At 40.7% G+C, this 23,181-nt stretch overlaps 1 protein-coding gene across 1 annotated transcript in view; it reads left to right on the forward strand.

Moving 5' to 3' along the window:
• The window catches only part of kcnb2b (potassium voltage-gated channel subfamily B member 2b), an 87,524-nt gene that overhangs the window by 58,343 nt on the left and 6,000 nt on the right, over positions 1 to 23,181 (forward strand). The window lies entirely within an intron of this gene.

Raw genomic sequence — 23,181 nt, forward strand, 5'->3', positions numbered from 1 at the left:
GTTATAATTCCTTATTTGTCTCTTATGTTAACATGGTGAACATGAGAGACAAATTTTTTTGGTATTTTTTTTTGGCGTCTTTTTGTTGTTGAAGTCTGCGTCCCTCCCCCACCGTTACTCTCCAGACACTGTCAATTTCAGCTTTTAACATTAACAATGGTCGTTATCTTACTTCCACCAAGTGCTTTGATTTGCCTAAACATAAATATTTAGTTTCAGGAACAGCTGGGGAGAAACAGATGAGACTGTGTTTAGCAGATGTTGAGTGTGAGCCATTTGTATAAATGCATCTAAAAAGTGGTTTCTCATATAAATGTACTAAAGTCCAGTCAGATTGTATATACCATAATAGGAGATTTAATTCCTCCTGTGCTCCAGCTTTATCCTATCATCATTACTTTCCTTTTCTTCCTTTTTTCAGTCTTGCTTTTATATCATGTGTATTCCATTTATAGTAGAAACAAGAATTTATTTCATTCTTTGTAACTGGATTTTAAATGGCGTGTATTGTGTACTAAGAATGGAAGGTCAGATTTTTCTAAATCTGTTATTGACAGCAGATAGGTTAAAGACAGAGTGCACACTGCGTAGTAAGTTTACTGATTAACTTTACAGTACATTAGTTTGCATTACCTTTGGCCAGTAAAAGGGAAAACACTTTTTTTTTTTTTTTGCTTCTTCCTTTTCTTACAGATACTTAGGCGTTCAGACTTTCCAATTAACCATAAAAGCACAGGCAATGCAGCAGAGTCCATTTCCTCACCTAGCCAAGATTATCTCAGGCTTTAATCAGTAAGAGGAAAAAATGTTCATGTAATGATGAATAGCTGATGATGAGTCACACTGTGTGTAAAAGTAGGAAACTCCTTCCTCATTATATTCCAGCATGAAGTGTAATTTAACCGACAGCAGAAGCCTCTTATATTTTAGGAACCCTGTTCTTCTTTGGCAGGGAGTCTTGCTGTAATATATAGCTCAATTTGTGTTCCTAAAAAATAGAGACTGTTCAGCAGCGCTTTAATCAACGCTGGCATGCTGTCCACTATCTGATAAACAGGCTAACTTTATTTCTGGTTGACGGTGTTGACAGGGACATCAGATAGGGATGGAAGGACAGGAGGCAGAGGTGGGTGGAATGAAGAGAAGTAGGAGGAATAGACAATCAAATCTTATATTCAGTGGGCTTATACGCTTTGAGGAATTACCTGAATCTCCTGTTATTTACTTTAATGGGCCCTGTGAACTACAGTAATTGAGTTGCTTTAACCAATATCCTGAGCCTTGTTTTGAAGAATCGCTTCACATATTGGAGTTTATATTCTCACTTATGAATTACATTCATCTCCTAAACAACAAGGTGAATTGAGCTGCACCAACACTTTTGCTCTTTCTCAGTTGAGCTCACAGGAGCTTATATAATACCTCAGTCTACAGTAAAAGATCTTAGTTCTTCTGTTATAAGCAATAAAATTCTGATAGGCATATATCTGCTGGGAGCTCACTGTGTATGGATTATCCCTGTCTGAATATGCTGGAGTAATACCCCGTTTGAAAACATGCTTCTGTGAGTCAGCCTGGGTGTTACATTGATATTGTTATTGCTGGAAGTATTCGTAGAGCTATTCTCTCAGCAAACAAATTCTACTGAGGGGTGAGGACTGTCTTAAGTAGAAAGAACTGGTAGCTCTTAAAAGAGATAGATTAATCCTCTATGTGTGTACCCATTGCAAATGGAGATGATTGATTTGGCTATTATATTCTACAGGAAATGAAATTGTTTTCTGCCCAGACTTTTAGAAAATTCCTCCTTTTGGGGTTTCCATTAATGTTGTCTTGTTTCAGCTAGCCTTGTGTTCTCATTTTAGATCATTTTATGGATTAGAGATTATCTCAGTGTACATAAATGTTTTCATCAAGTCTTTCTTTGCTGTGCTACAGTATAATCTTAGATCTAGTAAATCAGCAATATTATTGCATCGTCCCATGATTTCATTGTTATTTTTATTTCTGCTTTGCTGTTCTGTGATGCCTCTCTGAGGTATCAGTCATGTTACACTTGACAAGATTGTTACATTGCACACTCGTTGTCACATCCAAATAAAGGAATAGCTCCGTGTGCATCAGCAGCACATACCTGTAAACACTTTGTTCAGTAGAGGCTAGTGTAGGTTTATGTCACATGAGAAAGCAGGAATGTTCATCACAAGATGGAGAGTCTGTAGCAGTGAAAATGCTAAAGCTAGAGCTAACTGTCATGGCATCAAGTATTTTCCTGAGTTTCTTAAATTTTGGTTATTTTCCAGTTTTAATTTGAAAGGATTAGCTACCTTGTGCGCATTTATTTCCATCGCTTCCTGTCTTTGTTTCTCCTGATGTTGTTTTGTCACATTTTTTTCATCTGTTTTGTGGATTTGTTTTTTGCTTTTTGGTTATAAAGCTAGCCTTTTGCTCATCAGTCATGCATTTGTTTGTCTGTGATCATAACACAAACCTGCTTGATCAGAGCTATTAGGCTGATTTTTAGTAGATACAAAATTAAAGGTGCAGCCAAGTCTGATGGAAACAAATAATGCGTATTAGGTAAAAAGTCAGGGATCACCAAAGTTGATGAGGTTCATTCTTACGAGTGCATTTACAAAAATTTCTCAGCAGTCCATCCAATTGTTAAGCTATTTTTGGACAAAACCACAAATGTGAGGGATCTAAGGATTACTGGGATTCTACACCAGGATACAATAAATGCCTTTACAGGTCACAGTTTTTCTGCACGAGCCACGTCAATGGAATTAAGGGAAAAGTCAGGGGATCACAAAAGTCTTTGGACTTTTGGGGGCCAGGAACGTCTGCACAAAATGGCATGACCGCACATCCACCAAGTAACCAACAAAACCAGCATCAGACAAACACTGCCACATTTATAGCCCCAATCCTAGCTTGGCTATAAACTGCCAGGCACATCCTCAAATTCTAGCTCTGCAGCCTACCTAATTGTCAGCCAGCAGCAGATACATCTGGTCCCTCCACTGTGTGTTTCCATGTTGTGCTTGCTAGCACCGCAGCTTGCAGCCTTATTAGCACCAACAAATTTGTTCTTGACACTAATTACAGCTTCACAGTAAGCACTGCAATGAGCTAGACAAATGAAAGGCAGCAATCTCCCCATCACAGAGGCCTTTTTGTTCGCACAAACAGTGACAGGTGTGGCGGAAGAGGGAGGAAAACAATGGAGGCTTCTTTTGCTGTTGGGTTAAAGGTGGCCTCTTAAAGAAAAGAGGAGGAGGAGTCCAGGATGGGTAACAGAAATAATATGAGGATTTCGTCTTTTCTTTATTCAGGGCTGAGGGAAGTTAATAGAAGGTTCCCTCTGCCTTAGTACCCTATGTTTCCCAGAAGACGTGTCTATGTCTTTGTCGGAATCTGTCCTTTGCTGTTGTAGGTTCATCTTTCATCTCATGTTTTCCATCTAACAGGATGCTATAACACACAGCAGAAGTAGCCATCACCGTCTGTGGATGTTTTTCATTGCTGTTGTGTGAGCTAAGTCTGGAGTTCTTGTTATAGGCTTCAGTTCCTGCCTGCATAGGTGTATCCCCTTGTGAAATAATCCTTCATGAGAAGCAGCAATGGCCTGTGACTATGCAAGTGTCTAAAAATGGAACAGTTTCCCCGATGTCAAGTTACTGTCAGCCCTCCAAACATCTACTGTGAAGGCTTATGGTGGAAAAATGTTGGCATCGGTAATGGACTCACTCACAGGACTTACTACTTTAGAGGAGTCAGGATGCAACTGATGATGTGGAAGGTGTGTAGGCGGCCCCACCAACGCTGCAGCAGATCAGTGGAGAGAGGCAGGAGAAGCTGCAGTATATACACACACTTGCACAAATACAGATTGTGCTCTTACGCTCAGCTACTGCTCTGAAGAGAAAAGCAGTGAGGGACAGAGAGATGAGTGTGTGTGGGTGTGGATACGTGTGTGTCTTTGGGAGTGTAGATTATCAAGTGGATACCAAAGATTGTGCTTGTATTCTGGTCAGGGATCATAAGCCAGGGTACATGATGCCTGGAGCATTTAAGCAGCTGGGAGGACAGTGGCTCTTTCAAGGGGGCCAGCATGCTTGAACTAGCCTCTTATTTACAGCTCAAAGTGGTTTACTGTCACACAAGAGTTGTTATGATTTACTTGAGCTGACTTTGGTGTATTTTGCTAAAATGGGTTAGAATGCTCACAGAGGTACCCAGCACTGGCCTGAGGTTCAGGAACTATTTCAAAGCCAATTCATGAAGCTTTTCTGTGAACAACAACATCTGGCACATCTTTATAGTGCAGATACCTTAAATGCCAACCTTTGGGTAGTCCAAGCAAGATAAAACAAACACTAGAAATTATTTGGAAGGGCTTTTTAATCCAAGGTCCACAGGATGTACACACTGTGCTTGAAACTTGGCTTGACTGACAGTGAAATGGAGAAGCACCAAATATGGCGTGGATGCAGCAAAGGCTCTTGGGGAGATTCTGTGGTCCTCCCACATCTACTTCCATCTGAAGTATTTTGTGTCAATGTGCGTGACTCCCATCTCCTCCCAGCGAACACACACAGACACACACACACACACACTCACACACTGTGTGAATGTGAATGCATGCACATATCCAAGCAGCACAGTAAAGTTAAGCAGCTAATCTTTCACGTCTGCTGGAGATCTCTCATATATGCAGATTTCTTTTGGCCATGTAACCGGATTCTCCGGAATTTACAAAGGAAATGAATCCAAAATGAAAGAAAAAATTATAATTAAAAAAGAAAAGAAATAAATTACTAATCCCTAGTTTTGAAAGTGTATATGTGTGTGCATCTGAGAGCAGCTCATTAGTCATGAAGGAGGCAGTGGTAAAGGATATTTTTACCCATTTGCTCAAATATTCATGCACGTGACCTTGTCTCCTTTGTTCTCCCCTTCTCTTTTCTCACATCTCTCCCTGATTCATTTTGTTGATACACTATTTTTTTTTTTTCCACCCTTTTCTGTATTTCATTCTTGATCACAAAAACATTCAAAGATTACAGTTTTTTTTTTACAGTCCGCAATGATTATTTGCATATACTCAACAGCTACTTTATTAGTTACACCTGTTCAACTGCTCATTAATCCAAATATCTAATCACCCAATTACATAGCAACAACTTGATCATATCTACATTTAGCCATGTAGACATAGTCAAGACAACCTACTAAAGTTCAAACTGAGCAGCAGAATATGGAAGAAAGGTGATTTAAGTGACTTTGAACATGGCATGGTTGTTGGTGCCAGATGTGCTGGTCTGAGTATTTCAGAAACTGCTGATCTACTGAGATTTTCCTGCACAGCCAACTTTAGGGTTTACAAAGAATGGTCTGAAAAAGAGAAAATATCCAGTGAGTGGTAATTCTCTGGGAGAAAATACCAGAGGTCAGATGAGAATGGCCAGACTACTATGAGCAGATAGGAAGGCGACAGTAACTCAAATAACTGCTTGTTACCACCAAGGCAAGGTGTACCTAATAAAGTGTCTGATTAATGTATTTCATTCATGGATGTGTTTACTGTCACTCAGAAACACCCATCGAATAAACCACTAACTGAAATGCAAATTTCCCATACCATACCTTTTTTTAAGCACCTCACTATTGCAATTTTTCTGTAGAAATTTTTATGGCCAGTTTTCCTTCAAACATTCACCTGATCCATCCTCTACAGCCTCCCTTTTGGGACCCATGAAAGTCTTTGAACATTTACACTCCTTTAAATAGCCTACCTGCCCAAAGTGCTGACCCAGAACAGGCAGCTCCAAATAAAGATAAAGTAAGTGGAGGGCATTTGTAACAATTTTTTACAGACAAATCAGCATTATGTGTCTGCAAATCCATTAAGATCAAAGCAATGGTACACTTGGGAAACCAAAAGAGAAAGTTGCAAATTAATTATTCAGAGGAATTGATTCAGCAAGAAATGCTTCACTAATCTGTGTCATGTGTTCGTTTTTAACTGGTCGTCTCTGGAGCTTGAAAAAGGCGACTGGACTTCTTTTTGTTTCTTGAAGACGTTTCACCTCTCATCCGAAAGGCTTCTTCAGTTCTCAACCAAATGGTGGAGAGACCCAGGTATTTAAACCCCTGTGGGCGTAGTCCCCTGGAGGTGGTTATGACCCTCTATTGATCATGTGCTTGAACACATGTGCCCAGGTGTGAAGGGGGCGTGGGTCATATTTAATCAGTGGTTTCAGTTGAAACCAACTTAGGACTCCGCTCCATTGTTTCCTGTGGCCTATTGAGGTCACTGGAACAAAGGTGTGAATATACCAGAGGTCAGATGAGAATGGCCAGACTACTGACCAATAGAGACAAACTGGTCGTTTGTCTCTATTGGTCAGTGTCTGAGCCTCTAAATGTCCACAGGGGCTAACCCCCGTTATATACACGAAGGGATTAAAAAACAACTGTTTACCTAATTAAATGAATAAAACAGATTACATTAATGTTTAAGCGTATTTGTGGTGTTGTGTGTAACTTGGTGCCCATGCAAATAGCATTTGTGTATAATTGTTCCCACATGTCGTCTGTAGGCATTCAAGAGCATAAAATACGATAGCACTCTTTGCCCTAAAGGCATCCACGTGTTCTGTGTGTTCCCAAAGTAGCTTCAAACTTCATCGCACAGACATAAGAGAATTATATTGTTTGTTTATCAGGCAGCCCACAGTGAAGCCACATGCTCCAACACAATGCAGCATATGAGTGGGTGCCGCTTGCCATCATCAATATCTGCCTGGTTTGTAGTTATAAACTTGACTGTGGCACACAGAATCATTTGGGAGTTTGCTTGTCGGGCATGATTACTCCTAATCCTCCAACAGATGGCTTTAGCAACTTGTCTCTTTTCTCTCCCTGAACAGAGACATTAGAGAAAACAAAGACTGTGTCACACTGCGTTGATTCTTCATTCAGTCAGTCATTCAGGAGTGATGATGTGTTAGATGGGTGCAAGACACTGCTCTTAGGATTTGCTCTGAAATAAGGAGATGAATTGAGAGGAAAGAAAAGAGGAGACGAGCCAGAGGGAAAGAAGGCAAATATCAATATTAATAGGGGTGGGCATTACGTGACAACTAAAGCATGGCTGTAATAAGCTCATTATAGTTATGCTACTGGAATTAAAACTGATCAGGCCGAGCTGGATCAAGTCTGCTTCAGATGACGCCAGTTGGTGAGGAACGTAAATCATGGTGTGTGGCGTGTCAAATGATTCTCATTGTATGCTCTCTGATGCTGCAGATTGTTCTTAGGATTATTTTTAGAAGCGCAACAAGGACTGTCTACATTGTGAAAGCAGGGTGGTGTGTCACCCATACACTGCATATAGAAGATGGACGTAGCCACCTGTTATTCAAAGCAGCCACGCCTTAATCATGTTTAACTTAAAGCCTGCGGTTTAAACTGACTCCATACAGGTGTCTTAAAGAGAAAGGTTATGCATAGAGTCTGTTTTCTGTATGTGCCTGTAAAGATGTTTCTGCTCTTAAGTTTGGTATTTTAAGGAAGTCTATGGGGATTGACGCAATTTTGGAGACACCCTCAAGTCGCAGATCTTAAGACATTTTTGACCTGTTTCTGCTTTGGGGATTGCCACTTGGTGTTACCCGGGGTTTTGCCAACGCTTCCAATAACATTGTCATTACCTAACCATAGGATTTCATTGTCCATCATATTGAAACATAAATTGGCAAAGCAGGGTCATAGATGGTAGCAAGACTTCAAAGGCTCGTCTTAGCAATAGTGTTACCTCCGCATGTTATTGGGTATTTACTTAGCATGTGATCCCTTCTGACAATAAACACTGAGATTTCGTAGAAGAGGGAAAACAGAAAAGCTAAAGCGCAGGGGAAAAAAAATGTTTTTTCTCATCATACAAAATGAGACAGAGAAAGCAAGGGGATAGTCAGAGGGGAATGCAGTGATGGAATGCAATGTAATCTAGGTGCCAAGGTTAAAGCCACTGATGTTCACGTGGCAACTGGTCTGAGACCACCAGTGACATCAGAGTGTGGTCTGCTGTCCGCAAGCCTAATTTAGCCACAAGTGCTGGCAGCCATGGGATCCACTGTTCCTGTTTGTCAAGCAGAACCTACTGATGCCAGCAATGACATCATCATTCAGATGCACCGGAAAGCTTTTAAACCCAAGACATGAATGCACGCACATAAACACCAGCAGACAGCCGTTCAGGAATATCGTCTTCACATGCTGCGAATGCAGTCGAGGTTTGTCTTACACTGGTGTCACTCCAAAGTCCAGTTAGAGTTTTTTTTTTTATTAACTAAAGAGAAAGCCTATGTGCATGCAAAATGGGAAAACTGTAGGGAATTAAACTTGATTTGTTGAGCAAAAAGAAATCTGACTCACTGCACCACTAATCCCTCTGGTCCATCAGAGCTCTCATACCTCTCAATCCATTATTACAAGCATACCTCCCAGTTTATGCGAGCTCATTTCCCTGCAAAGCCATCCACATTAATTCTGATGAAAATTTCAAACAGGATTTTCAAAGTAAAAGCCTCGCACTGGGAGGTCTTGTGACCTGAATTAATGAAAGAGAATCAATATTTGACATTGATTGCGGGATTTTCTGAGAGCACAGGGTGCCTCACGAGTCTGTTTTATTGCCATAAATTTTGCAGCACGAGGCCGAACGGTGAGGGGAGGTCAGCGCAGAAAGTTAGAGGCTTCTAATGCTTCTCATTACATTGGTTGCTAATGGGTCAGTCACTAAAAGCTGCATGCTTTACAGCAGGTTTCTTGCTGTCATTCACATTTATACCCTAGCACAACAGCAGATATACAAGCATTTCTATTCCCACTTGACAGTGATGAGCCTCTGCATTTAGCTCCACACTATCATCATGTTAAGATTACACAGTGTTGTCAGATCCTGTAAGAAATGTTCTGTAATTTTATTTGCTGCACTATAATGAGCAGTGTAATTTGGGATATTTTGGTGTGCTAGTTTTCATAATAGTATGTAAAGGTATTCAACCTTGTAAGCCAGGAGCAGGGATTAACACTTGTGATGTTGTACATTAGCCTAAACATTTTTGTACATGTGTGTAAGAGAAAGCCTGCATTTCCTAAGACTTGCCCCAAGCATATCAATCGTGTTAAGCAGTGTTGTGGAGGGCGGTTATGTTTGTTTGCTCAGCGAAGAATCACTTTGCCTGGTGTTAGCTCGATGTGCATCACTAGCAGGGCGAGACAGAGGGGACTTATGTTCTTGTACCCTTGCTTAAATTATGTAGAGGAAGAGCTCCCCCGCCGTTTGGGGAAACTTAACTGTAATAAATTGTTTACCTGCTGCCACACAGCAGAGCCAACATAGCGGAGAAAAAGGGAAGGATCAGTGACACCGTAAAAGATACAGCCAATTATTTTGACCTCGACTTCCTCCGGCATAGGCAGCTAAAGCTGCATCACAGTGGGAAGTGTTGTTCAAATGTTTTCTTACTCAGATTTGCAGAGCTGCGGGAAATAAGTGGGAAATAAAAGTTCAAAAAGCAGGGCAATTGCTGTGAGCCTGAAAGCCTGAAAACTCTGACTAATAATTCTCAAACTTTTCCACATGCTCAGTAAGAACTAAAACCGAAGTTATGAATTATAAATATCAGTTCACTAAACTTGACCATTAAAGTTTTCATGAGAGCACAAAGATTTGTTTTCAACACTGTGATCACTTTAATAACGGCTTTTGTAGAATATAGTACATCTATTTGTTTTTCAAGTTACATCAGTTACACCATACCGAGACATTATTGCTGTGTAATGCAAAATCAGAATGCTTACGCGCAGAGATTTACCCATTAACTTCTTTTCCACTGGGCTTTTATTAGAGGGAATAATTTAACATTGATGTTTGAGCTGGACTGCTTTTTTTAAAGGCCCTTACATCAAAAAAACAACAAAAAAAAAAGGGACGATTAGGTCATCGGAGATCATCTCTGTTTTATAACCTTTATGCAAGCACTGACGAAATACTCCTGGCTCCTTCTTAATCAAGATATAATTTGCCAGTTTTATTGTGTTTTCTCCTTGTGCTACATGGGAATTATTAGGCTTTTAAAAATGTATCTGGTGACAGTGTTTGCTTTTTATTACTCTGTAATAACAATGATTAATGGACACTTTGGCTAGAACCTTGGCACTTGCAACTGATCCAGACACTCACAAGCTATATATATATATATATATATATATATATATATATATATATATATATATATATATATATATATACACACACACACACACACACCCACAGACACACAGAATATCACGATTTTCCTGCAGAAGCAAAGACACTAATTTGTGTAAATCTGACACTCGACGTGGCAAACATCCTTACCTGATGTACATCAGTGCCATTTTGGGTCAGTAGAAGAGTCATACTGACCCCTGGTCACATTGGGTTTTCAGGTTGGCTGCATTAGAAGTAGCCTGAGTAGAGCTCTTTTCCCATTACTACATTCTGTCTTTTCTGCCTAACTTTTTCCTTTCTCTTTGAGTCAGGCAGGACTGTGGAGCCAATGTTATTTCCTAAGTTGATAAATTCTTGGTCTTACAGCTTGTGCATTTGGTACACTAGTGTAGCACAACGTAATAGGATTATATATAAGAATGCAGTATGTCAAGGTTTAATTGTGTATTCAGCCTTTACAGGATTTTGGTATCAGCACAATATGGCATTTATCCTTCCTCTTTGTCACTCCAGCATCATTATCACCGTCTTACTTGTTTCATTTTGTCTTATTTGGGTAAATCCTTATTCTCTATTCTTTTCTACCTAAATAAGAACATGCTTATACATAAAATGTAAAAGTCTTTAATAGCAGCAGAGATTTATCCCAGAATGACTCTATGACTATTTAAGAATTTTTAGGCCTACCTATACAAATAGCAAAAATACGTGTCACTTTTTTCAGAGGCCAGGGAGCCAATTTGAATGAATATTTTTACTGAAGCCCAACCATATTCAATCATATTAAATCATGTAAAGCTGAGAAAAGTGGTAACTCTTCAGCTGATGAGCAGCAGGTTTTAAATTTTTTATGGCATTAAAGGTGGTTTGTTATTATGTTGTGTATATGATTTGCATGAGAAACTATATTTGCACTATTAATACTTACAGTACTCTTCTACACAGGGAGGTCAGAGGTTACTGTCAGCTGCAGAGCTGGTTGGGATTTAGTGCTTTGCACATTCAGTGCAATTCTTGCCAACATGCTGATTAAAAAAATGGGTATTCTGCTTGAAGGGCAGCATTTCTTCTGACTAAATCATTGTGTGGCCCACTTGTAAGATTTTCATGTGTTTGCATTTGTGCATCTACAAGCCTCCTGGGGGCTGTTCAGAATATTATTATCTTCAACTTTTGGCTGTAATTTTTGCCTTTTGCTGTGTATTCTCATATATCCTCAACCCTCTAATTCTCTTGTCTCTCACCATCATCCCACACACCGGGCAATAAAAACTGTGCTGCGGTGTACTTAAACTGTGTACTGCAAAAGTACCATCAAAATATTCTGTACTCACCATCTGCGTGGTCATGCAACACCAGAGGTTCCCCTTTTCATGCATCCTCAGCATCCTGCAGGGGTCTGTAGTTTGGGGTGTGTTGAATCTGCCATTCTGTCTATGTATGATTCAGGATAATTGTAATAGGATTTTAAGTCTATCTTTGGTAAGGATATAAAGAGATTGTAAACAGCTACTCACTCTTTCCCTCACATGAGGGGTAATAGGAAAACAATCCGGTAGACGCTCGGCTTCTTTCAGCTGGGAAAATATTGCGGGGGCTTATTGTCTTACCGATTTGATAAACCCATACCTGTTCCAATGCAGCTGTGGCGATTAGCTGATTTGACTGGGCCATAAGCCGGATGGTCACACTGATTCATGACATGCTAAAATGTATGCCAGTACAAGCAATCTACATAGAATCACAAACTCAAAAAGCTATTAAAAAAGGGGAAATTCTAACACTAGCACACACACACACACACACACACACACACACCATGAAAGTTAAGTATTCATTGAGGAAATGTGAAATCATGTCTTGCATCACCTATTTTGACTTTTTTTGAAGGCTGTTTTCTTTATTTAGCCATGCAGGGATGAACCATTGGTTATACTGCTGTAGACAAGATGTTAAGTATTCATTGTTTTGAGATGAGGTGTCCTATCCTATCCCAAGGGATGATTTTGATGATTATCAGATTTATCCTTTAGAACAATCCAGTTAGAAAATCTTTTTCTAGTTCTTTCATACCTGATGTGTGCTCTGTGTACACACACACAGGTTGTTGTACCGGATAGTTATTTTAGCATTGTTACTGTGAGCATGTTGGTAACTCAAAGCAAGTATAACCTCATCTGTCTGCTGGCTGCCAACTTTTAGTTGTGCCATAAAATATAACATAAAATGCAGCTAATTTATTCTATCATGGGACTTTTTGAATAACATCTGTTAAAAAATTTGATCTCTCACTCTCCTACACTTCCATTGTATCACTGCTGTGGTGACGATTGCCCGCAGTCATCTATGTGTCCCTATGTCTCTGTGTGTGTATGTGTGAACTGCGAGTGTGTCCTCATTTGGATTAATTAAAGGAAATCTCCCGTGAAGAGCGGGGGCGTCCCAATCTGGCTTTTCTCAAGGACGAGCAACTTATCAATAATACCCAGGCCTCCACCCCAACCCACGCTACCACCCACTCAGATGCACACACACGCATATACACATGCAGGCACACCTCATTCTAACGCCATGGAAACAGTCACCCAGTGCCGCTCCCAAGCCTGGCGATCATCACTCTCATTTGCTGTGGAACAAAGGCTGGTAAAGTCTGACTGCTATTACAGCTCCCTTATCAGCGCTTCCTGCTTGCCTCAGCCATGAAGCAGCACTGAGCTCAATTGCTCAGTCATTCATACCACTTTTTTTTTTTCTCAATATCACATTTCCATTGTGGTCTGTTGGCTGTTCTTTTGTTGCTGACAACCACTGAGTATGATCCAGTATGAGTCATTACCAAAGCAAACATCATGGCACACTGCAAGGGAGAAAGCAGCATGTGTTGCTCTGTGTAAAAGGGGTTGCCCCGGCTAAGATAATTGCTGAAATCGCTCTAAGGTGTGTGTTTTTATATTCATATGTGCAGATGTAGGTGTGTGTTATACACTTTCCTTTGCAAAGCAAGATGTCAAGGCACAAAATCTCCGCTAATGTTTCCATTATTTTCTTGTGAAGACAGCTACATTTCACACATGAGAACCGAGGATCCCATTCACAAGTTTCTATGGTTACAGCGGTAAGCGTCAATATGTTATTGACACCGTGGTTGCCAAGCTTCTCTATTTGCTCAGAAGCAGACAGCAATGTCAAGGTGTTATGTGGTAACTGGGATGAAGAGCCAAACTGAAAGTACAGTATAAACCAGAACTATGGTGTAATGATCAATCAGGGCAGGGCAAGCAGCAGTCTCAGGGGCTAAGAAAATCAAGTCAGTTCAGAAGTGTGTGTGAAGAACTGCAGTTCATCTAGTCACCACTTAAGGCTGACTCCAAATACGAGTCAGTCTGCACAGACCGACAACTGTATGATTTAAATTTTACTCAGACTTAAATTTGTCATTATTGGTGCCAGGCTGCTTTGAAACTGGCAGCTAGGCCAGTTTCTGCATGCTAGGTGCCACCTCTGCAATTCTGAGGGACCAAACTGTAACGTTCAACCCTTACTGTGGTGCCGGTGCCTTCTGGATCACTTTTGATCATCTGGCAAATAATATCAGCTTCTGTACACTGATTTGTGCACTTGATTTTTTTTTTTTTTTTTTCCAATTTCTATGAGCATGGCCTTGAATGTTTTAACTTGTGAATAATCTTTCTCACTGTAGAATGATGAATTTCAGTGTTTGGAAATGGCCTTATAACCCTTCCCAGACTGATGGTCAGCAACAATTGCTTCTCTGACATCACTGCTGATGTCTTTCCTCCTTGGCATTGTATCAACACACGCATGAACGCTCCAGACCCGCAAACTGCCTAAACTTCTTCTATTATAGAGGTGCTCACACTTGCTGATTATCAATTTATACAGTGCATTTGATTGTCAGCACCTGGCTGCTACTTACCTTCTTAAATCCTACAGAAGCAGTAAGAATGTAGTTTTTCACGCAGTGTTTCAGCATCTTGGCTCAGCCGTTGACAAATAAATAATGAGATGGTTTAATATGTCATGCATTGCTGCTGTTCATCTGCAGTTGTATTTACTGAATTTTAACGCCTGCTAAGGATCAGATGATTTTTTTTTTTTTTATAATGTTCTGATACGTAAAGCTGTAATTTCATCAAATTTGACTTTTACGTTAAGCTTTTTTTTATTAGTTTTTTTATTGACTTTTGTGTTTGTTGGTCTTGCTGTCTGTTGTTTGAGTGTTTAGTTACTTATTCACTTACTTGGCTGCTCTTGTGCCTGTCATGTTTCTCCTCCCGTGTCAGCCTTACTCATGAATATATTCATGCAAACATCATCAGGGTGCATCTCATTAGAAAAGAAACCCATGTTGTCAGTTGACTGGTGGTAAACAGAATTTGGTTTATATTTATTGCAGACTCCCAGCAGAAAGACAGAAAAAGACATTCCAAAAAATGGGGCAAAAATATAGACTGTGTGCACATGCTTGCCTGCAGAATTGTTTTTTGTGTCGTATATAAGTTTGAATATTTTAGTGTGGAAGACAAATGTGGAGGCACCGACCTGTCCTTGCAGGTAAAGCTGAAAAACAATAAGTCAACAAAGTCGAGTGAAGCAATGTAGAGTTTTGCAGTGCCAGCACATAACTTGAAAGAGACTTTGTGAGAGCAACAACTGCGACTGGCGATTGTGTAGATCTGAAGGCAGTAGACAAATAATCCACATTTTGAAATGAGGGTGTTTGGGTGAATGCTGGATGCTGATGTTGTGGGGAATATAAATGTAGGAGAGTGCCACTTAGGGCTCAGCATTGTGCTTTCTTCTTTCTCCCGCCTTATTCTTTATTAGGATTAGCTGACTCCTCAGTGACCACTCGTCTTTCTGCAGTCCCAACTCAAAGACAGAGGAGACAGGAATAAAGTGCGCTTTCCATTTGATGCGTGAAGGATAGAGGGGAATAGCCTAGAGATTATCACAACTCGTTCTTTTGGCATTAAAATTATGTTTGAAACTTTCTAACACCCCCCACCAACAAGCCTCCTTTGAGCAAAAAGAAGATACAAAAATGTTCTCTTTTTAGCTCATGAGGGAGAAGGAGCTCCCTCTTATGGGTCGAGGCAGTCTTGAGTTGACTAAACGACAGCAAATGACCAGTGGAGTAGTAATCTCAAGTGTCAGGTTTCCCTTCAGTTTGAAATATCCTAAAAATGTCCTAAAAGCAAAGGTCCTGTGGCTGCAAAACAAGCCAAATCATCACCCCTCCACCACCATGCTTGGGAGCTGGTATGGAGTGTTTGAGCTGATATGCTGTGTTTGGTTTTATCCAAATGTGGCACTGTGCATTAAGGCCAAATATCTCCATTTGGTCTCATTTGTCCAACAGATATTGTTCCAGAGGTCTTCTGCAGTTTCAAGCCGTTTCAAACTTTTTCCTCTTCCTGAATTTAGCTCGTGAGGGAGGAGGAGCTCAATCTTGTGGCCAGAGGCAGTCTTAAGTTAACTAAACGACAGCAAATGACCAATGAAGCAGTAATCCCAGGTGTCGGGGTCCTCTTCTCTTTGAAATATCCTTATAAAAAAAAGTCCTAAAAGCACTGCCACTTTAAACAAAAGTTTCCCCCAAACTGCCAGTGTTATCTTATATTGTTGGCATTCACCGTAGCATCTGTACAGGCTGTCAGATTTTTGCTTTGAATTGCAATGCGCCAAGTAACCTCTCCTTACCCTGAGATCTGTCTCCGTCAACCTGCTGCTCAAAGGGCTTCAGTGGAGCGCTCAGAATGGTAAAAAGGCTCAGCATCACAGAAAAAACTATGTTTAAGTCACAAAGCTGCTGTCTACTTGACTTGCGTTAGTAGTGCTGGGAGACATCTCCATGGTTACGCAGTTTGACTCAGACAGCAAGGTGACGCATAGTCATTGAGGATAACAGACAGAGGTACGAGAGGAAAGGGGGGGACTTTTTAATATGAGGGTGCAGTGCTCTAAACTATAAGAGCTTGCTCAACATGACACTGTATGTATTTTTAAAAAAGGTAAGAAAGGCATTTTTACTGGATATATTAGCGTGTTGGTATGGCGGCATTGGCCAGTGTGCATATGCGTGTGGGAGGTGTGTGGAAGAGTTGAGTTTTTCCTGTGAGGTTTTCCCAGTCTTATCTGTGAAGGAGAAGCACCCGGGAGAGGTGACAGAAGAGAAAGCACCACACGCGCACACACTTATGCATCTTCACCACCGCCGCCCCGCCTTTCCCTCCTCCCACAGCCTCCACGCTCAGATGGATGATCTTATCAGGAGACTCGGGAGGGGAAAAGGGGAGCAGGGAGCTTGTAAGAGATCCTTCCTGTGTTGTTATCTGCATATATACAGGCAGGCTGTGGAACAGCCGAGCTCCCTGCAAGTTATTTGCAGCACTCAGTGCATCATGAATATTAACTGTTACATGGTCAAGTGTTTGTTTCTCCTTCCTCCCTCTGGTCTATAGCTCAAGGAAGTGTTGATTATGGTGCCTTGCCCAGTGTGATTAACACACTGATCACTACACAGGCGCAGGGGCTAGCACACTTAGTGGTAATTATACTTAGCCCTGCTAACTGCTCTCTCCAGCCTTGGCTTTGTAACCCCTGAAGGCACATAGCGGTGAGGGAAAACAGAACACATAAAAACATAAGAAAGTCATATGTTGTAAAATTATGTTGCTTTATGCTGTTATGACTTTTGCTTCTTTAAAAAAAAACATATGCACATGCTCTTGATCATGTGTATAGTATATGTGCTTGTATGTGTTTTGTGGTAGGTACTGGTTATATCTGTATTCTTCTGCCTTCTGTTCTCTTCTTCTGCGGGGGAGGATATCAAAGGCACATAGGTTAATAATGCTGTCATGCCATAAGGGCCTACGGCCTGTTCTCCACAGAAATGCACACACAAAAAATTGCCTTAGCAGTTACACAGCAACAAAGTAATGATAACAAGAGACAAAAGGCATAAAAAACAAGCAGACTTTAATCTCTGGCTGTGTCATAGCTTGTGGCAAGTTCTTACATATTTTACGAGTAGTGGAATTAATTTTATAGGATTTTTCTCTCAGAAGAAGTAGTATCTTTTGTTTATTACTGCAGGTTTTAAAATTGTTAAGATTTAGGGTAATTTCATAAATGAATTCTGCTATCTTTGTCATTTCCACTGTGTAATATGAAATAGAGCTTTGTGTCAGCTTCACAGTCAGTACACCCTGCACTTTGCCGGCCTATTCTCGCTCTTTCCTCTGTCTCTCTTTTTCCTCCTGACATTTGTCTTGTGAAAGTCATGGGCTTTGATTGGCTGCAAAATGGCTAAGAGGTCAGTAGTGTTGGACTGATTACAGAGGAAGGACAGAAAGACCCAGAAGAAAAGTGCAAGAAAGATTGGTGCAATTTGAAGTTTGCCAGAAGTGAGGGTGCTGAAAGTGTTGATCTCACTGAGACATTGACCTAAAACTCCGTTTGTTCTTTACATTAAAGTCTTTGTGGTGCTTTCTGCATGTCTTTCCTCGCTGCCCTTCCTGGGAGGCCTGGTCTCAGCGGGAAACACTTTTGCAGCCAAGTATTAATTCGCCAAACTGCTGAGTCAACGACCAAAATAGCACCACGCTATGGGACATCTTTTTTTAATAGACTTATGAAGCATTGTTCAAGTGCAATCATATCTCTCCTAACGACTGTACTGTACGTAGAAATCCAATAATTTGGGTAGATGGCTGCGTTACAGGATAGACCGCGCATTAGGTATCCATTTCAGTCAGCAAATAGCTCAAGGATCCTATCAGAGCTTTGAATAAATCCATCACAGGACTTAACTACAAAGAAGAGTTGCTAAGTTTCTCTCAAAGTTGGGTCCAGAAATGAATTAGCTGTCTCAGGATGTGATGTTTAGCATTTGAAGTGCTGCTACTATAAACATGATTGCGAATTTATTTGGTGGCAGGTCATCCATAAATGTTTAATTTACCTGAGTGCTGTTTTGCTGTGCTGCATTGTGCCCTAGAAAAGGTACACAGGTCAGCTTTGCTAAAATTGGTTTTCCTGTTTACTTATTAATATAGATAGAATATAATGTTTATTAAATGTCAATGTCAAAACAAATGTGTTTGCCTGGATATTTTCATTGTCTTTTAGACTCATAACTAAAATGTATAACACAGGCTAAATGTTAGCATTCCCAGCTAATTAGCTTAGTACCTACAGCAGTAATTTATCAGTACTTTACAATCATACCAACAGTGAATCATTAGCTAACTATAGAAATGTAGGTAATTGAAAACATATCTGTTTTTGAAACTGGGAGATCCACTGTATGGGAACCAGATTGGTACTATAACAGAGTTTGAGTTTGTTGTATCTACAGTGTGGAAAAGTATCATCTATTCCATCAGAACTGTATGCTAATCAAATTGAGCATAGCATTAGTTCAGGCACGCCTCGAAGTCAGGCTCATCTGCAATCCCAGTAGATCAGGTGATCCCACATGAGTCGATGGCTCAGCGGATACCCTTCTGCATATCTAATTGGCTATCTCATATAGGGCAAGCTTTTTAAGCTCATTTGGCCGTCCTATAGTTCCTGCATAACTGCAGGCTGCTGCACAACCCACCCTCACTTTTCAAACTCTGTGTGGTTTAATTAATGTCATATCTGTGGATACTGAGTTCTGTTCTTTGCCGGGGGTCTTTGCTGCTCTTGCCATTTATGGGTGCACATGGAACAATGGTGAGGTGTATTTTACTGGCTTTCTGAATTCTATGTATGCACATAGAAGGGCAAGAAGGTCCCAAAACAGAGCAGCCATGCTGGCAAATATAAATTACTGCAGACGGTATATATTATATTGCCAAAAGTATTCACTCATCTGTCTTGACTCACATGCACGTGAACTTGAGTGACAGCCCATTCTTAATTCATAGGGTTTAATATGATGTCGGCCCACCCTTTGCAGCTATAACAGCTTCAACAATTCTGAGGAGGCTTTCCACAAGGTTTAGGAGTGTGTTTATGGGAACTTTTGACCATTCTTCCAGAAGTGAGGTCAGACACTATTGTTGGACGAGATGGTCTGGCTCCCACTCTCCGCTCAAATTTATCCCAAAGGTGCTCTGTCAGGTTGAGGTCAGGACTCTGTGCAGGCCAGTCAAGTTCTTCCACACCAAACTTGCTCAACCATGCCTTTATCAACCTGCTTTGTGCACTGGTGCACAGTCATGTTGGAACAGGAAGGGGCCATCCCCAAATTGTTCCCACAAAGGTGGGAGCATGAAAGTTTCCAAAATGTCTTGGTATGCTGAAGCATTAAGAGTTCATTTAACTGGAACTAAGAGGCCAAACTTTACACGTGTCACAATACAGTCAGACAAGTACTGTTCTCCTGGCAATCGCCAAACCCAGACTCATCAATTGGACTGCCAGACAGAGAAACATGATTCCTCACTCCAGAGAACACGTCTCCGCTGCTCTAGAGTCCAGTGGCAACGTGCTTTATATCACTGTATCCAATACTTGCTTGGTGATAAGGCTTGGATGCAGCTACTCGGCCATGGAAACCCATTCCATGAAGCTCTTTACACACTGTTCTTGAGCTAATCTGAAGGCCACATGAAGTTTGGAGGTCTGTATTGATTGACTCTGCAAAAAATTGGCGACCTCTGCAAACTATGTGCCTCAGTATCCGCTGACCTCGCTCTGTGATTTTACGTGGCCTACCACTTCATGGCTGAGTTCCTGTCATTCCCAATCACTTACACTTTGTTATAATACCACTGGGTAATATTTATTAGTGAGGAAAATTTTACAACTAGACTTATTGTACAGGTGCCATCCTCTCATTGGACCACGCTGGAATCCACTGAGCTCCTGAGTGCGACCCATTTTTTCACAAATGTTTGTAGAACCAGTCTGAATGCCTTCGTGCTTGGTTTTATTCACCTGTGGCCATGGAAGTGACTGGAACACCTGGAACACATATAATTCAATTATTTAAATGGGTGAGTGAATACTTTTGGCAATATAGTGTTTATAAATATTCTTTTTATTGCGATCATGACTGAGTTTCTTTTATCATTGCTGGCATGTTTTTGAGACAGTTCGGCATTGCAAAGAGATATAAAACTCACGGCAGTGGAGCTTTTGCACACCTAAGTTTCATGGAGGCCTTTTTTTTGCTCTGTTTTTACACTACATTAGGGTTCATAGAACAGTTACGCTAAAGTTGGAAAATCTATGACAGCCTACTTTTTTGCTCATGAATCATTAAGGAAGTGATTTATAAAGAACTGGACCTATAATCAGAATCAATACTGGCATTGGTTTCAGTGAAAGCTCATCAATATCCATCCCTCAGGTTATCCATGCCTCAAGATTGCAGCATGGCTAAAGAAGACTCTGGCACACTTCCCTCCAATTGTTTTTGCTTAATTGAATTAGAAACAGTCTTAATAGGGCTTCAGGTAATGTGTCATTTGAACAAACCCCAAAGGAGGAGTTGTCAGTACATCATGTCGGGTAATACATGAAATCCTATGTATGATATTTCAAACTGCTAATCATGGGCATGTCACTCAGTCCAAATTGCCTCTAAGCTGTAATTGTGCACCACATGCTGACACACCATAACTGTGTTGCCTTTTCTGTGCAGGCATGTTTGTGCAACTACTGGATGAATGTACTCTATAAATATTTCATACTAGCCCACTTCCCTCCCTGGTTCATCAAAAAAAAAAGAAATAAAGAAACACACAAACAAATATCCCTCCAGTATAAATAAAGCCTGGACAGAAGTGAAAGGGCTTTGAGGGGGAGTGTGAAAAGCTCACGCAGAACAGTGTGTTTTACAAGATCAACGGAGTACACAGTGACGTTTAGCAAAGAGATCAAAAAAGACACTGCAGCCACTAATTTTAGAAATTTTTATATTTTGATTGTTTATTTAGCAGAGGGAGAGTTAATATTGCGGCTAAAAATGTACTCTAGCTCTTGGGTAACAAAAGGTGCAGGTGGCCTGCAAGCAGATGAGACCTGGTTATTGATTAAGGTTTCTTCTCATATACCGTCGGCCCACTCAAGCATTTTTGTGCTGCTGAATGAACCCCGCACAGTTTCAGCATAAAACACTGGCTGAAATCCTCTGGTTTCTTCTGCTGCATGCCTCCAGCAAGGATAATATGAAGGTGACAGCGAGTTCTGCATCTCCTATTGAAGTTGCCGTGCTTTGCAAAACAATCAACAAGATATAATATTTACATGCAGAGTTTGTCTCTTACGCTGATTGTAAGATACCTCCCTGAGATTGACCCTGAAGACGTGACTTTAATCATAACATGGCTTCTGGCGAAAGCTACCAAGCACAGTTGGGGCACATAATATATTCTAGCTGACTGATGACAAATTAAATTGTAAGTGACACGGAGCGGTGATACTGCATTATGCCTAGACACATTGGTCACATCCACTGCAATCACTGACTGCGCTTTGAGCCATCAAAACTTTATAAACAGCTCAGTAGATTTCTTAAAATAACAAATATTCATTATCATGCACCCAACTCTGCAGTCTCCAAAAACAGTAGACCAGATGGATGCTTTTTTCTCATTTTGTTGCAAAATGTAACAAAGCAGTTTTGGACACATGCAGCATTGTACCAGTTTCAAGAAATTCATTTGGATCAGATTCGTCTTTTTTTTTTTTTCCCTCCAGTGCTTTATGAACTCACTAATTATGTCTGGAGACTAATGGCTTTAGAATTGAGGCTGAAGTTATAATGGCTGGGCAGCTCTCCAAACCTCTCTGAACCGTAGAGGGCTCCACAAAACAAAACATTTGATGTCCAACAAATATCACCATCCCTTTCTGTTTCTCTCTTGCTCTCCCTCTCTTGGTGAATGCCTTGGAAACTGGCCATAGTAAAGGCACTCGACCAGACAGAATGGTGTAGGAAGGGTGGGGTCCCCCCTTCTTTGCTGCTGATTTATATTTGGTCTCTCTAAGAGTGTGCGTATTTAAGTCATATTCCAGCTATGCATTTATTATTTTTTCTTGAAGTATCTAAACCATATTCCTTAGTAAGGCCATACTTGTCCAGTGCCATCATTAATTGTTGTTAATTGCTAATTAGCAGAATTTATGCACAAATGAGGATCTTATCTATATCCTGCTTATGGATCTTATAATTCGAATAATGAAGCATTGGATGCATGTAAACTGAGTAAAGTCATTCATAAGGCTGGCAAAGTAGACTTTATCATATGCCATCCAGCATCTTGTATGGCAAGATAGGGTCGTCACAGTGGAAGAGATGCAGACCCAGAAGATGAAATACAACACAAGCCGTGGAATCAATCCACATTACCATAGCCATAATCGTCTGGATTGATTCTGCAGCAAAAAAATTACCATACCTGAGGAAGGGCTCAATTTGTCCAGCACAAATTGATGAACCAAGTGGGCAAGGTTTGGCCAATGGGGACTTGTGGGGCGGATCATAGCCCATAAGAGCTCTGGGCAGGGCTATCAATAGGGGCTTGCTGAACTTAGCTCAGTGTCCATAATTTGATGTGTACACAATCAATAGCCTCGCCCTAGCTGGCAGATGAACCACTAGTGTGGTGCAGGATATTTTTCTTCCTCACAAGAGCTTTCCCCTCTCAAAGTAAAGAACGATGCAAATGCAGCCTGAGAAGGTGATGCAATATGTTGGGTGTAGTTGTGCAACCAAGGACTGTCACTGATGACAGGACACTTATAGAAGAGTTAGTGCCCCTATTGACAACCTCTTGAGGGAACTAAAGGAGGATGTGGAAAGGTGATTCTTGCAATTTCAAGAGAAGTGGTTGAGATGACAGGTGGCTGAAGTTGCAACTCAAGAGAGG

This window comes from Archocentrus centrarchus, chromosome 20 (assembly GCF_007364275.1).
Source record: "Archocentrus centrarchus isolate MPI-CPG fArcCen1 chromosome 20, fArcCen1, whole genome shotgun sequence".
In the NCBI taxonomy this organism is placed as follows: Eukaryota; Metazoa; Chordata; class Actinopteri; order Cichliformes; family Cichlidae; genus Archocentrus; species Archocentrus centrarchus.